Source organism: Stenella coeruleoalba, assembly GCF_951394435.1.
Source record: "Stenella coeruleoalba genome assembly, chromosome: 8".
Lineage (NCBI taxonomy): Eukaryota > Metazoa > Chordata > Mammalia > Artiodactyla > Delphinidae > Stenella > Stenella coeruleoalba.
Genome location: NC_137154.1, coordinates 44,415,138 through 44,428,385, shown reverse-complemented (window position 1 = coordinate 44,428,385; position 13,248 = coordinate 44,415,138). Strand labels below are relative to the sequence as shown.

General features: G+C 43.6%; 1 long non-coding RNA gene across 1 annotated transcript in view; it reads right to left on the bottom strand.

Annotated features, from left to right (window-relative positions):
* LOC307190803 overlaps positions 1–13,248 on the bottom strand; it is a 65,399-nt gene that overhangs the window by 27,821 nt on the left and 24,330 nt on the right. The window lies entirely within an intron of this gene.

Genomic DNA, 13,248 nt, shown 5'->3' with positions numbered 1-13,248 from the left:
AGCAGGAGGAGAGTGAGCTCTGGTCTCAGCTCTTCCAGGTACTAGCTGTGTAACCTCGGGTTTTGTTTTTTTACCTCTTTGGGTCTTGTAGTAGTTTCTTATCACTGCTGTAACAAATTTCCACAAACTCCACGGCTTAAAACAACACAAGCTCATTATTTTATAGTTTTGGAGGTCAGAAGTCTGAAAATGGGTCTTAAAAGGTTAAAATCAAAGGCTGTGTACCTTCTGGAGGCTCTAGGGGAGAATCGACTTCTTGCCATTTCCAGCTGTTAGAGACTGCTCACATTCCTTGGCTCCTGAGCACATCACCCTGATCTCTGCTTCCATCATCACATCTCCCTTTCTGACTCTGACTCACCTACCTCTCTCTTATAAGGACCCTTCTAATTACATTGGACCCACCTGGATAACCCACAATACACTCATTTAGATCTTAACCTGCGAAACCCCTTTAATCACGTAAGAACATAGATTCTGGGGATTAGGGCATGGACACCTTTTGGGGGCCATCTATCATAATATTTGTTTATACTGTTCAGCCCTCCATAATATTAATTAATAAAGCATTGATAAACTACAGTTCAGATAAATAGAAAGAAGAAAACTATAACTCATGCTTCAAGTACTGAAAGATAAACACAATGAACATGCTTCCATCTTTTTTTAAATGAAGTTTTTACATAGTTATCATCATACTGCTGATACAATGTGAAATCCTGGTTTTTCATTAGATATTATATCATAATCTACTGTAATAATCAAGATTTCACAGGCAGCTGAGAAGATCAAAGGCACTAGTTTTTCTGAAGAGAGCTTGGTAAACAGTAAGGACTGGGACAGCTGGTAGTTATTGCTCTTATGACCCAACTCACCTGGGTGGGTGGGTTGGGAAGAGGCACTTGAACTCATGACTCAGCTGATTCACCCTAAGTTCCTCATGCTGTGTGTATGTGCATGTGTACCTGCGTTTGCCTGCGTGAACATAGGGCCTAGAGTGGGGACAGTTTTGTATTCAGCAGCTCCTCTCATTCAGAAAGACACCAGGGGGAAGGGTAAGCTGTGACAAAGCGAGAGAGAGTCATGGACATATATACACTACCAAACGTAAGGTAGATAGCTAGTGGGAAGCAGCCGCATAGCACAGGGAGATCAGCTTGGTGCTTTGTGACCGCCTGGAGGAGTAGGATAGGGAGGGTGGGAGGGAGGGAGACGCAAGAGGGAAGAGATATGGGAACATATGTATATGTATAACTGATTCACTTTGTTATAAAGCAGAAACTAACACACCATTGTAAAGCAATTATACTCCAATAAAGATGTAAAAAAAAAAAAAAAAGACCCAGCAAACCTATGGACAAATGTCTAGAACAGTCGTTTGTAACCTTCCCTGTGCATCAGAATCACCTCATGAGCTTCTAAAAAGCATAGATTCCCTGAGTTCCATCCACCAGAAGTGGTGGTTCCATTAGTCCAGGGTGAAACCCGAGCATCTTGTTTTGCCAAAGCTCCCCAAATGATTTTGATATACTGGAACCAGTATAGACCAACACATGGGGAACCTGGGAAAAGATTCCAGCTGGTGTGGAAGGCTGTGACGGGCCGATGTCAAAAGCAAAGGTTTTAGTAAGGCGTCTTCATTTAAGAAGACAAGCTGTTACCTCTCCCTGCTGCTCTGCTCTCTGGCCCCAGTACTAACCCAGAAAAATTGTCTTGGGGGAGCCAGCTGAGGGGCTCTGAGTGTATCAGGATAGTCACGAGGGTTTGCTCTCTACCAACAGATCCTCTTTCCTCAGGGCACAGCGAGGCCAGGCCATGCCTCTGAGCTGTCTGGGCTCTGCAAGGGGGATGCACATCCTTCAGCATCTCTTGTTTTCAGTGAGAGGAGTAGGTGGTAGAGGGAGTGCAAGCAGAAACCTCCCTGAGACGTGCCCCAACCCCAGCCTCCCAGGGAGGAGGAGGGGCAGCAATCAGTCACCTGGGGCAGCAGCCAGACTGCTAATTAGTTGGGGACAAGTGAGTGAGGCAGTGAGAGGGCACCTTTTCCAGAACTACTGGTACTAGGATGAGCAGCCTTCTTTGGTCTGGAGAAAGAGGCCTTCTGTGTGCTGATTGTCTTGTTTCTAGACATGAAGCAGTGCCTTTGGGGGCCCCAAGTGCCATAGGTGCGTGGAATCTGGCACATTGAGGGGTTTGAAGACTGACTCCAGGTTCTGTCCCGCAGACAGTGCTCGGTTCACTCACAAGCTCATTTTTCTATAAGAGCAAGGGAATATGTATATATGTAGGACTTACTGCATGTTCACCACTTACGCTACTTACATGCATTATCTTACTTATTTTCCTCACAACGATCCTGGGAAACAGGTACTATTACTTTCTCATTTTACAGATGAAGATGTAGAGACTTAGTTTGGTTAAACAATTTGCCCAGCATTATTGGTGAAGGCTGAGCCCAGATCTTGTTCTCTGACGACAATGCCTTTTACCAACGGATGGGTATGGGGAAGATGGGTGGAGGAGAGTGGAGCAGCGGACCCGGAGGAACAGGTCACACGTGCACAGTATAGTCTGTCTCTGCCCATTTGATCCAGGGCGAGGAATGCCAGTGGGTGGGTCTGGAATTGCTACTCAGGAGCCTGATGGTTCACAGCCTGGGGGAGCCCTGAGCCCACCAAGTCAAAGGCTCTCTCCCATTACATGGCTTGTCCTTGGTCACTGAATTCCTGCTTCTCTCCCTTCCTATCTGTCCTCTCCCCCACCCCACTCCCCACCCCCCCCAATCAACATCCACCCCATCAGATCCTTTGCTGGGTGTGGGCTTCCAGGCTGGGCTGGGAGCCCTGCCCTGGTATGAATGAGCCGTGTGGTTGGGTCCTGATTCTCTGCCTAGTCCTCTCTGCGGGGCCCCCTCCTTGGAGAGTTTGGACCTGTCCTCTCAATCCCCAGCCCTCAGAAGGGCCCTGCTGAATGGGCTTACGGCTGACTGTTGGATTTGCTATGGCCGCCCAAGGGGCCTGTGGCTTTGGCTGTGGTTATTGGCCCTGCTGACCCTCGCGGCCCTCTAGCTGTGTGTTGTTCTAGTCTCTGTCCTGCTGGGACATAGATTCTTTTCCTTCCTTCTGTAGGGGAAGCTCTTTAGCTTTTATGCAGTTGCCAGACTGAAGTCAAGAGGACACTGGCTGCTGAGTGATTCCACCTCTTCTGTAATTCAGGCATTCTGCCCTGCATTTGGCTCTCACCCTCTACAATTTCTCATACGTTATGTATGTAAGTGGTGTCTGCGTGGGTGTCCAGATATTCGGTGTGAATACAAAGCATAGGCTCCTGGGAACAGAAGAGCAGGAGCTTCTTTATTACCTCTACTCAGAATCTGTGTATGAAGATACACGCTGTCCCCAGGGAGGTGCTTTAGTCACTCTAATGAGCCTTCCTGCAGATCGCAAGGGACACTCACTGAATGGCCATATATTAATTGGGAATTTGGATGTGGAGCTGATGTGGGCCAGATGTGCTCCCTTTATAGTCACCGTCAAATACTAGAAGTCTCTTTAGACTTTACAGGTGAGGAAACCAAGGCCCTGAGGGGAGAGGGTTGATGTAACCAGGGCCTGACTGCAGCTGCCGTAGGACTTCCTGGGTCGGGAAGCCGTTAAGCAGGGTGAGCAGTCAGCACACAGGAAGATTTAACAGAGAAATCGCCAACCCCACAGCCACGGGTGAGCCATCATGTTATATTTCTGAAGGACCGGCAGACAGGATATACCCTTGCTTTGCCTTCCAAATCTACTGAGGATGAGTAGACGGGGAATTACATGCTTATCTTTCATGGGAAAGAAGTGCAGTTGCTCCTTAGTTATTGCCACAAGCACTGGAAGAAGAACTAATAAAGAGGGCTGCTATGGGTTGAATTGGTGTCCCCCCAAAAGATATGTTGAAGTCCACAGTCCCCTGGTACTTGGGAATGTGACCTTATATGGAAATAGAGTCTTTGCAGATGTAATGTAATCAAGTTCAGATGAGATCATGAGGGTAGGCTCTCATCCAATGTGACTGGTGTCCTTACAAGAAAAGGAAAATTCCGCGTGAAGCTGGAGACACAGAGAACGCCACGTGATGACAGAGGCAGAGACTTCAGGGATGCACTTGCAAGCCAAGTCATGCCAAGGATTGCTGAGCACCACCCTAACCTGGAAGAGGCGAGGAGGGATTCTACCCAGAGTCTCAGAGGAAGTGTAGCCCTACCAACACCTTCATTTTGGACTTTTAGCCTCCAGAACTGTGAGAGAATAAATTTCTCTTATTTTAAGACACCCAGTTTGTGATCCTTTGTTACAGCCGCCCTAGGCAACCAAGGCAGGGCTCTACATAGTGAGTCCCTGCTCTGTATGTGCCTGACACTGAGGCTTAGGGCTCTTGTAAGTTGGGAAAGCCCATCATGGCCTTGATGCAATTAGAGAGGGAGGCTATGTGTGAGGGCTCAGGGGAAGAGGTGATGAGAACGGCCTGTGTGAATGTCCCCCTTCCCTTCCCTTTCCTTTCCCCATCTCCCTCCCAGTCTGAGCTCTAACCCTTGGAGCCTGAGCACTTGGAATCTTGGGATGGAAGTGATGGAACTCAAGGTGGCTGATAGATTCACACTTATGGACTATTTGCCTCCCAAAGGAAAAGCTTGTTGAACCACCAGCATCTCCACACAGTGGGCTGTTTGGGTCTTGAGTGGGGCGGGTGCGGAGGCTGAGTGAGAGTGGGGACTTCCAGTTTCTCTGCCACTTCATGGGGTTGAGCCCTGGCTATTAACATTAGCTCTCCTGGAGCCAGCACTTGGCCTGCCAGCCCACCCCCTGCTTAGCCCTTCTGTTGTGAACTTCCCCAACGTCCACAACCTCCCTCACTCTTTGTGTGAACTTTGTGGTTTGGGAGGGAATGTCCAATCCCATGATCCAGGTCTAAACCTGTCAGGTAGTCCCACCCTTTAGCCACAATGACTGGCTAATGTAGACCAGGTCTAAGCCAATCAGCACATGAGTCTCCCCTGACCACAGGGAACTTTTATTTTATAATTGAAGGAGTCCAGTTTTCTTTCTCTGGCTAGATATGAATAAGGAAGCATATACCCTTTAGTGCTCTTAGCAGCCATTCTGTGACCATGAGGAGAGCCAGTTTTAGAATGATACGTTGGAATAACAGAAGAGTCAGAAAGGTTCTGGGTCCTTGATGACTTCAATGAGCTACTGGATGAATCACCATCCTGAAATCTGCCCTATCTCTGGATTCTAGTGTGAATCAATACATCTCATTTATTTTTCAAGCTAATTTGAATTGGTTTTTATCTGTTGCTTACAGTGGTGGTTTTTAAAATGTAAACACAAACTTTTTCGTATTCCTCCTTTCAAAAGATAAAGCCTAAATCCCGTACCCTTAAGTGTGGGATTGACTTTGTGATTTGTTTCTGATGAATAGAGATTGTGGCAGAAGTGACAGTGAGTGACTTCTGAGATTAGGACATAAAGACACTGTAACTTCCTCCTTGCTTTTTCTATTGAGTTACTCACTCTGGGGGAAGTCAGTGGAAGTCATGTTGTGAGGACACTCAAGCAGCCCTATGAAGAGGTTCATGTGCTCAGGAACTGAGGCCTTCTGCCATCAACCAGCATTAAGTCACCAGATATGTGAGTGAGCCATCCTGGAAGTGAGTTCTCTAGCCCCAGTCAAGCCTTCATATGACAATGGCCCCAGCTGACATCTTGACTGCAACCCCATGAAAGAATCTGAGCCACAACCACCAAGCTGAGCCACTCCTAAATTCCTGACTTGCAGAAGCTGTGTGATAATAAATGTTTATTATTTTAAGGCAATAAGTTTTGGGATAATTTGTTACGTGGCAATTGATAACTATTACACTTATATCTGAAGGCATGCTAACCAATGCACTGTGCTAGTTATAATTACTGAAGCCCAAGAGTGAATCTAAAACTGTTTATTTTACTGGGGCTACCATATTCATTTCATTCTAGGGTCCCAGGGAAGTGAGAAGATGACAGAGAATACACAACTGGGTCGTGTGTCTTGGTCATAAGTTTCCTTTGGCCAGCCTGTTGTGGATATCCACAGGGTCTTACACAGCTCCACAGTTGTGGAGGTCCAGCCTGGTGTGGGAGGAGCACATGGCCAGCACAGTGTGGGAGAGCAGAATTCCTAAGCACTGGAGGGGGGTATGGAAGTGGCTGGACAAGATGAACCTTAATGGGGTGTACAGCTGGGAATAACAGGTGATAAAAGAACATCTGAGCTTTTATCAGTGAGGGTAGATAATAGCAGAAGACCAGAATAGCACTTCCACTTCAATGCCCTGGTGCTCTATAATTCTGGGGAAAAAAGAAAGGAAACTCAGAGGAATGAGGCTTAAAAAGAAAATGAGTTATGGAAAAGTGAAGTCATATTTCTTGTGTGCTTGAATTGTGACCTTCGATTCATAGCCACCACACTTGTAATACAATTTGCTTGTTGCTAGAATGCTTCTTCCTCCCCTGCCCCACAACATATGCACAGTGAAATGACTATGTCTCAGGGCTTCTTCCCCAAGGAGTTCCCCTCCCTTGTGGGCCCTGGAGACTCATATGAGCTCCTCTGTAGCCTATATCCTCTTACTTACAATGCTGTTCTACATTCCCACCCCCAAGGCTTCACAGCTGCTGTTTTAGTGTAGTTCCTCACACATGAGCTAGCCTGTTTGGCCCATAAAAATCTGTCCTCCATGCTGATTTAACCCTTCCTGCCATCACTGGTGATGAGCTAGTTATTTTTGCATGGTTTCTGATGTTGTTGCCTTTCCCCTTAACCTCACGCCATCTTGTTTCTCTGCTCAAATAATTGTTGAGCTAGGATGGGAGAAGTTTCCTTCCCCAAATATTATGATTATTTTTCTAATATACTCTAAAAAGAATGACCTTATTCTTTATTTTATTTTTTTTTTTAAATTGGGGTATAGTTGTTTTACAATGTTGTGTAAGTTTCTACTACACAGCAAAATGAAGTAGAGTTCACTGTGCTATACAACAGGTTCTCATTAGTTATCTATTTTATACATATTAGTCTATATATGTCAATCCCAATCTCCCAATTCATCCTACTCCCCGTTCCCCACCTTGGTGTCCATATATTTGTTCTCTACATCTGTGTCTCTATTTCTGCCTTGCAAACCGGTTCATCTGTACCATTTTTCTAGATTCCACATATATGCATTAATATACCATATTTGTTTTTCTCTTTCTGACTTACTTCACTCTGTATGACAGTCTCTAGGTCCACCCACATCTCTACAAATGACCAACTTCATTCCTTTTTATGGCTGAGTAATATTCCATTGTATATATGTACCACATCTTCTTTATCCATTCATCTGTTGATGGGCATTTAGGTTGTTTCCATGACCTGGCTATTGTAAATAGTGCTGCAATGAACATTGGGGTGTGTGTGTCTTTTTGAATTATGGTTTTCTCTGGGTATATGCCCAGGAGTGTGGTTGCTGGATCATATGGTAATGCTATTTTTAGTTTTTTAAGGAACCTCCATACTGTTCTCCATAGTGGCTGTATCAATTTACATTCCTACCAACAGTGCAAGAGGGTTGCCTTTTCTCCACACTCTCTCCAGTATCTATTGTTTGTAGATTTTTGACGATGGCCATTCTAAATGGTGTGAGGTGATACCTCATTGTAGTTTTGATCTGCATTTCTCTAATTATTAGTGATGTTGAGCATCTTTTCATGTGCTTCTTGGCCATCTGTATGTCTTCTTTGGAGAAATGTCTATTTAGGTCTTCTGCCCATTTTTGGATTGGGTTGTTTGTTTTTTGATATTGAGCTGCATGAGCTATATGTATATTTTGGAGATTAATTCTTTGTCCATTGATTCATTTGCAAACATTTTCTCCCATTTTAAGGGTTTTCTTTTCATCTTGTTTATGGTTTCCTTTGCTGTGCAAAAGCCTTTAAGTTTCATTAGGTACCATTTGTTTATTTTTGTTTTTATTTCCATTTCTCTAGGAGATGAGTCAAAAAAGATCTTGCTATGATTTATGTCAAAGAGTGCTCTTCCCATGTTTTCCTCTAAGAGTTTTATAGTGTCTGGTCTTACATTTAGGTCTTTAATCCATTTTGAGTTTATTTTTGTGTATGGTGTTAGGGAGTGTTCTAATTTCATTCTTTTACATGTAGCTGTCCAGTTTTCCCAGCACCACTTATTGAAGAGACTGTCTTTTCTCCATTGTATATCCTTGCCTCCTTTGTCATAGATCAGTTGACCATATGTGCATAGGTTTATCTCTGGGCTTTCTATCCTGTTCCATTGATCTATATTTCTGTTTTTGTGCCAGAACCATATTGTCTTGATTACTGTAGCTTTGTAGTATAGTCTGAAGTCAGGGAGTCTGATTCCTCCAGCTCCATTTGCTTCCTCCAGATTGCTTTGGCTATTCGGGGTCTTTTGTGTCTCCATACAAGTTTTAAGATTTTTTGTTCTAGTTCTGTGAAAAATGCAATTGGTAATTTGATAGGGATTGCACTGAATCTGTAGATTGCTTTGGGTAGTATAGTCATTTTCACAATCTTGATTCTTCCAATCCAAGAACATGGTATATCTCTCCATCTGTTTTTGTCATCTTTGATTTCTTTCATCAGTGTCTTATAGTTTTCTGAGTACAGGAAGAATGACCTTATTCTTATTTTATAAAATAACACAGCTAGCATTTCAACTTTTATTTTGCTCTTTCTTCATTGTTAGGCTCAAGGGCTACTTCCTCCATGAAGCCTTTCCTCATGCAGGGCCAAACTCCCCATCACTTATTCCTATGTCTGTGGTTTACATGCATTATTTTGTACTAAGATGATCTGTTTCTGCATCGTTCCCTCTCTGAGAGCCTGTAGAGGAACGCACTGAGTCTGATTTATTTCTGTATCCTCAGTTCCTAGTATAAAATAGGTGCTCAGTGAACATTTAATGACCTGAGATATTACAGACCATAGCTCCGTGATTCTGTTTAATATCTTTTGCAAATCTATAGCAATTTCTCAACACTTAGAACCCAGGAAGAAAGGCCAGTTGTTTTCTGGAGCTTTTGGCCTTCAAAGGGTTTTGGAACTAACAGGACTGGTTTAGGATGACTGGGTCTGACTTTCCAATATTTAGAGACCAAGATTATTTTAAACATGTATGGAGGAGGATAACAATTTGCATTTTTCATTAATAACTGGGATGGAGTTTGCATCCATGTTCCATATCACACATTAGCTGAAAGATGTTGGTTCTTTAGTATAAGAAGGAAAGTTAGAAACTGGTCCAGCCTTCCAAGGGCTGACTAGGTGTGCCCTTCTGTTTCCACTTAAGTTCTGCTGCAGTCATTACTCAGTGATGGTTTTCTGCCTCTGCCAGGCCCAGACTCAGGGGGCCATTCTGAGAGTGTTCCCCTTCACTCAGGTCTGAGCTGAGCTCCTGCACAATGACCTGACTACACTCAAACTAGTTATAGAGCAGCTGGGGACATGCCACCCAGATATGTGCAGCATCAAGGGCTGCAGGCTGAGGCTGGGTAGATGGCTTTGCTTAGGGCTGACGTATTTTATAAGGGCTCCCTTTCTGCTCTTGGAGGCCTCTGGCTCTGAGATGTGATGACCCCAGAGATGCTCCCTGGGTCCTCATTCTTTCCTCTACTCCTCCAGCAATTAGACGGGACTGCTGATCATCTGTAAGAAGATGATCATGACATTCTTTCCTCTCCGGCCCCTTCTTCTGTTCCCTGAGCCAGCCCTGCATTCCTAGGAGGTCCGGCAGTGATTCTGTCCTGAGAGTCAGGCCAGTATGGCCTCATGTCAGCCTGATTCCTTCTACCTGGGCTCCAGATCAGCCCAATGGCACCTACCCCTTGCCTGCTGCAGTTCAAAAATGCTCTCTCTGGCCTAGTCTGAATCGTGGCTTTCGGTTCAGCAGCCCCTTTCAACAGCTCCTCGCCTGCTTCACTAATAGGCACCAACCGCTGACTGCAATCACCAATCTCGGGTTTCAGCTGTGGGACTCGATTCATCCTCTCCAAACACATGCCCTCCAAGGGGGGCAGACACCATTGTAGTTGCTGAAGAGCCATTTCACATATGCTCACAGAACGTCCTCCAATTCCACATAGGAAATGGGCTCCATAAAACCTTTGTTCATTAAATGTTCCAGGGACCACAACAAAGGGACTTAGAATTAACCAGAATTGGTTAGAATTGGACCATCCAATTCTTTGATTAAAAAGTGCAGGGAAGCTGGCTGTCTGGGCAATCAGGGTGGCTCTAAAATGGGCAATGTTGTATTATAATTCGAACAAACTGCTTGACAAGAAATGAGCACTGTCCGTGCAGAGGGAAACCATAATGAGGGGGTGTTACCAGTCATCCATGCTCTCCTTGGCCCACCACTTTGGAAACCTATTGCAAATGAGGAGGAGGTACAGGGATGGCTGTTTGACACTTCCTGCCACTTTAAGGTTTAATTGTGCAAGAGCCACTGGTTATTTCCCTCAGGAATTCATATGCCATATGGGCACTTGCTACCAGGTGAACTTAGTGCCTGAATTATGGTTACCGAATTAGATTTTTCTTGGATGTTTTAACTGAGAGAGAACACATGATCCAACGCAGTGGTACCCCTCTTTTTTGCATGTCAGAATAACAAGGGGAGTTTAAAATTCCCATGACCATGCTGCACCCAGATCAATTAAATCAGCATCTCTCAGGGTGAAACCCTCTCTGGCATTAGCATTTTTAAAAGCTTCCCAGGTGACTGAGAGCCACTGTCTAGTCACTTACACTTTTCCTATCAAAATCCTGTATTAAAATAATTGAACTGTTACTAAATATACATAAAATGATAATTCAGAATTAATAGTGAAATAAATATAACTACTTTAAGTACAACATAGACATTCTCATGCTAGATTTCAATTGCTATTGATTATTGCTCTCTGTAATTCTGGTTTTCTTTATTCTCCTTTAAGGAAAAGCCCTGAACTTTCTCTCACTTATTCTTGGTGCTAAAAAGTCCTAGGCCATTTATGAGAAACGGATCAAGTGCTAAAAGCTGAGAGGAAAGTTCCATCTCTGGAGTAGAGGTCAAATTTGAAAACCACTCCCAGAATTTAAAGAAAATATGAGTTGAAAGAGATGGAAAAGCTGATAAAAGATACGAAAACTCAAAGACTAAGAAGCGGGTCAGAAACTGTTATGAAAATTGCATGAAAAACAATTGAGTAATTTTTTAAAATGCTGAAATGAAAGATTAACCATCTTCGGATCATGCAGATCTTACATGGCTTCACAGAGTTGAAGTCAGAAAAACTGATCAGCTTGAATCCACACCTAAGTGGTGGCATTCAAACTAGACATAGACTGGCCTGGTTATTAAAAACCTGCCTTGAATGACTAGAACTGGTCTCACCTATGTGAAGGGAGGCACATCCTGAATTTCCATGCCTGTTACTTTTTAAAAATTTAATTTTTATTTTAAAAAAGTAATATGACTATATAGTTTAAAATGGCAAAGAGTATTCTACAGATTTTAATAAAAAGCAGCTGTTTTATGCCTGTCCCCAGAAACCCATGCCTGATTTCTGCTTCCTAGAGACACATTTAACTGTGGCTATTTCTATAGGCATTTATATCCTTATTTCTAAATAACAGGCTTATACTGTTATTTCTTACACTTCCAATTTTAGATGCTTCCTATTAACTTCCCACGATGGGAGACGAAGACATCTTCCAGTTCTCTTCCTCCTTTTCTCCTTCCCGCTCAAACTTCTCTCCATCATCCTCTCCAGAGAGTTACACCATAATTCTTAGTTAGATCAACATTCAATATTTACCTGCTTATGACCATTTAATTAAACCACAGATAGCCAATAGGTAACCTATGAATACATTTCCTTTCTTTCATGGCATTTTGTTTTCCTTGGAGTTAAAAACTGTCTTATTTTCTCAGTTTCCAGGGATTTTTTGGTGAACATATTCCCCATTCCCCCCAAACTCTTCCACAGAGCTGTAAAAGTCCTTGGAGTAAGTCAAGCAAGCACATGAGGGAATCTAGCAGTTCCCTTTCTTTCCCTTGGTACATCCCTCCCACAGCCCTCTGTCCTCTTGATGTGGTTTGGACTGGTTGTTCTCTAGCCTCAGGACCAGCTGAACTTTATTGAACCCCCCTTTCTCATTACCATGTTGGGTCCTTATTTCTAGAACTCAGTATTTTCCTCTGTCTTGTTTTACTCTCGTTTTGCTGGAGTATATCCTCCAGTTTCTTTTTCAGAAAGGGTGCATGTAGCTAAATTCCTTGAGACTGTGTGTGTCTGAAAAGGTCTGAAGAAGAGCAAAGGTGGGGGGGGGGGAAGTTGAGCAGGGCCAGAGCACCAGGGCCCTGGCGAGCTGGAGGCCCAGAACCATCCCAAGGAGGCAGACAGGCAGTGAGAGATGGAACTGTGCTGAGGATCCAAGCCCCCGGCTCAGTGCCCCATTGGAATTCACTTACAAAACACAAGCTGAAAGATCCAATTATTAAGAATTTCAAAGTCAGAGCATTAAACCAGGCACACAAGGCCATGAGTGTGAAACCCCGTGTGACTGCACATGTAACACATCTACGAAGCCAGCCCTGGTGGGAGAAGAAAGATTGGCTTATGTATTGTACCATGTTCTCCAACTGACCCTATCCACCCAGAAGAAAATGAAGAGACCTTTAACTCCTTCTACATATTAAAATAAATTTCAGATGGATTAAGCATTTAAATGTAAAGGATGGGCAAAATAATACAAGAGCAAAATTTAGGAGAACACACTTATAACTTGGTGGCTTGGGAGATCTTTAAACCAAGACAATGAATGCAGATGCTATAATGGAAAAGACAGCCACATTTACTTGACAAATGATAGACTGGGAAAAAGCTGTAGCATATAAAACAGATAAAGGATTAATGTTTAAAATATGTAAACACCTCTACAAACTGATAAAGAAAAACATCCCGGTTGGAAAATAAACAAAGAATATGAATAGACAATTCGTCTAAGAGAAAATCCAGATACAATGTGAAAGATGTTAGGAAAGTGCAAATTAGAGGGACAATGAGATAATACCTCTCACACACCATGCTGGGAAAAATTAAACAGAGGTAATAATTAGTAGAGGTTTTTGCTGCGGAAAGGGCACTCTCATATTACTGGTAGA